The 3,958-nt window shown below is 37.7% G+C and overlaps 1 protein-coding gene across 1 annotated transcript in view; it reads left to right on the forward strand.

Moving 5' to 3' along the window:
• The first annotated feature begins 318 nt into the window (after positions 1-318).
• The window catches only part of LOC108681982 (insulin-like growth factor-binding protein complex acid labile subunit), a 44,449-nt gene continuing 40,809 nt past the window's right edge, over positions 319-3,958 (forward strand). The window contains exon 1 of the mRNA XM_018171069.2: positions 319-507. The gene's annotated coding sequence lies outside the window, so the exon portion shown is untranslated. The remainder of the gene's footprint in view (positions 508-3,958) is intronic.

A 3,958-nucleotide genomic window follows, 5' to 3' on the forward strand; every position in this document is an offset into this window, starting at 1 on the left:
TTATACTGTAATATCTTGTACGGCTGAATGTAGGGAATTCATTATACATGAAACGTATACATTGACACGAGGCCATAACAATGTTTTATTCACAATTAAATTGCGCTCTTAAAATTCACTGAGGCGAAATTTGAATGCCGCTTCAATGGGTAACATAAAAATTGATACAAAATTTTATGATAAGAATGCAGTTTCGAATATACAGGCATTGTCACATAAGATGTGTAGTTAGATAAATTCTATTAGTAATTTGGTGAAAAACGTTACTTAAATTATGCAAAATTTACATTACATTTAGATTCTTCAAATTTCTTTCCCAGGTCATTGAACAATTGCTGAGAGAAAATTGTAAAAACTTCACCAAAACTCGAATATTTTTTTTTTTCGATTAATCAACAAAGGAGCTTCAGTGAACCAATTGAAATAATTATTAACTGAGGACAATAGTTGTCCATGACTTACAACAGCGACAACAGCTCTGCAGGAGGATAACAGCAGCTACTCCTGGTCAGTATAATCCTTGTTATCACTATAGCATACCTCATAGTTATTCATTATCATCGCTCTAAATCATTGTTATCACTATTGATCATACCTCATAGTTGTTATTCCTTGTTTTCAATGTACATCATTGTTATCACTATCGCTGACACCTCATAGTAGTTGTTATTCCTTGTTATCGCTTTAAATCATTGTTATCACTATTGATCATACCTCAGAGTTGTTATTCATTGTTATCGCTTTAAATCATTGTTATCACTATTGATGACACGTCATAGTAGTTGTTATTCCTTGTTATCACTGTACATCCTTGTTATCACTATTGATGATGCGACGCTGTAATTAAGAATGATGATACTTTAACTATTTTATCATTAAAGCATATTCTGCATCATTGTTATCTCAGTAAATGATATTCATAATGATAGTTTGTATGGGTGCAATGCTATGATGGCGCGATGCAACGCACACATGAATTATTGAATGAATTTTAGATTATTCACCACTCACCACTCACCTTACCTTACCACTCACTACACATTGTACCACTGCCTCATTTAGCCCACCACTCACCACTCAGCCCACTCTACGTCACCACTCTTTCCGAGCGTCAAATTAAGCTGTAGTCGCGCCATGCGAGCGTCAGGGTCCACATCACTGGGCTGAGATTTAGGAGGAACTTAACCAGGGTTAGGGTTATAATTATAATTATAATCATAATTATATTTATAACTACAATTCAAATAAATTACTTTAGGTGCGTTGGGGAGATTTATTGATAAGATCCTTTTAAGGATATGGTCAGACTGTCACCATACGCTACATATAATACACTACACTATCAAAATATAAGACTTAAGTCAGGGTCCACATCATAGGGCTGAAATTTGGGAGTAACTTAACCAGGGTTAGGGTTATAATTATAATTATTACTTAAACCAATTCATTTAGGTGCGTTGGGGGGGGGAATTTTTTGATATGATCCCAGTCAGATATGGTCAGGATATGGTCAGGACATGGTCAGGATATGGTCAGGATATGGTCAGGATACGGTCAGGATATGGTCAGGATATGGTCAGGATATGGTCAGGATATGGTCAGGAGCTGGTCAGGATATGGTCAGGATATGGTCAGGATATGGTCAGGAGCTGGTCAGGATACGGCTGCCAGGGAAAAGTTTTGAGATTTCCGTTCCAAGTTTGCATTCTAAGTTGGCAAGTTCTAAAGTTACAATTCCGAGTTGCGATGTTTGAGGTTTGCATTCTAAGTTCTTTATATTTGTTCCATACTCAAAACAAATACAATGGGCCTTTAGTAAAGGAGAAAGTAGGCCTTATTCATTCAAGTTTATATAGGCGCGGTAGGCCTAGGCGTGTCTCTATCTAGTATCTATCTAGTATCTATCTAGTATGTATCTAGTATCTATCTAGTATCTAGTATCTAGGCGAAGCCTTATTAGCCATACCATATTAACTAATTAATATTAGTTAATAATCTATCTATCTATCAGCGTGTATCTATCTAGTATCTATCTAGTATCTCTCTAGTATCTATCTAGTATCTATCTAGTATCTATCTAGTATCTCTCTAGTATCTATCTAGTATCTATCTAGTATCTAGTATCTAGGCGAAGCCTTATTCGCCATACCATATCTGTCTCTTATACACATCTAGATGTGTNGTTGTTAAAATAACCTAAACTGTTGTTAAAATAACCTAAACTGTTGTTAAAATAACCTAAACTGTTGTTAAAATAACCTAGACGGTTGTTAAAATAACCTAAACTGTTGTTGAAAAATAAACCGCTAGCACAAATGTCGTTATAGTTAATAAATAAATTTATTTATTATGTGGTGGTGATGTTAAGGTTAGGATGATGAGGGAAATCCCGGCTGTTAATAAGCGATCCTTCAGATGATTTATTAAACAACACGTACAAAATAAAATTAATTGATATCTGTTAACAAATAATCGAAAATATCAACAATACTCCAGGTAATTTATTTACAAAAGGTTATAAATAATTTTTTTAACACTGGCTAATAAATTATCGAAATTATAACTAATCACCAGTCCTGATTTCACCATCATCAGCTGCCCTCATCACCACCACCACATCACACGCTCGTGCTGATCGATATTCTGACCAGCACGTGTCTGGGTACGTGGGGGGAGGGGTGTGGGGTGACTGGGGGTGAAGGCTGTCTCTTATNTGTGTATAAGAGACAGTCCCCTCTCCGTCCCCTGACCCTCCCCCACGCGGTCTCCCCTCAAGGGCTTAAGCCCTCAGCCATTGAACCCTCGCGTTAAGCACAAAGGTTCACAAGAGGGTTGCGCAACCCTTCCGGGGTGTGGGGTGGCAACCCCATTGTGGGAAATTTCGGGGTTGCATAATATGTTTTATCTTATCTTATCTTATTTTATCTTACTTATTATCAGTTAAATTTCTCCCACCTTATTATTTCCCCACAACCCTCCCCCTTGCTCAATCATTTTAGACCGCGGGATTTTCCTGATCTGAGGAATTTCCCCGCCGTAAAAATTTCTCCCACCGTGTAAATTTCCCCGTCATGTCAATTTCCCCATCGTTTACATTTTTCCCACAGTGTAAACTTTCCCCACCGTTTAAATTTCCCCCACCGTTTAAATTTCTCCCACCGTTCAAATTCCCCCCCGTGTAAATTTCTCCCCGGTTATATTTTCCCCACCGTTTAAATTTCTCCCACCGTATAAATTTCCCCACTGTTTATATTTCTCCCACCGTGAAAATGTTCCCCACCGTTTAAATTTCTCCCACCGTATAAATTTACCCCACCGTTTAAATTTCTCCCACCGTATAAATTTCCCCCAGCGTGGGATATCCCCCCACTGTGGGGTATAAGACACTCCCCCATGCCCCCCCCCGTCATTGTACCAGCGCTGTCGCTATTGTCGCCACACAATGTGGCGACTTTTGTTGTTGTTGTTGTTGTTGTTGTTGTTTTTGTTGTTGTTGTTGTTGTTTTTCTTGTTTTTGTTGTTGTTGTTTATGTTGTTGTTATTGTTGTGGTGTGTAGCGACTGCTGTGTCGTGCGTGTATAGTATTCGTGTGCGTGTAGAAAATAGAAATTATTCGTGTGGGTGATTATTATTAAATGATTATTAAAATGATTTAATAAAATAATTAAATTATTAATTAAAATATTGCGAACATTGCGCGTAGAAAATTCACGTGAAAAGAAATTATTCGTGTTCGTGTAAATAAATAAATAAATAAATAAAATTAGTAAATTAGTGTACACGCTGTGCGTGTTGTGCTCGCTGTTTTTAAGAAGAATTTAATGCTGCAAAAATCGGATCAGAAGTGACACCTTGTGATGGATATAAGCGGGGCAACAGCACGGCAACAGCATGGCAACAGCATGGCAACAGCACGGCAACAGCACGGCAACAGCATGGCAACAGCATGGCAACAGCA

Source organism: Hyalella azteca, unplaced genomic scaffold (assembly GCF_000764305.2).
Source record: "Hyalella azteca isolate HAZT.00-mixed unplaced genomic scaffold, Hazt_2.0.2 contig1199, whole genome shotgun sequence".
Classification (NCBI taxonomy): domain Eukaryota; kingdom Metazoa; phylum Arthropoda; class Malacostraca; order Amphipoda; family Hyalellidae; genus Hyalella; species Hyalella azteca.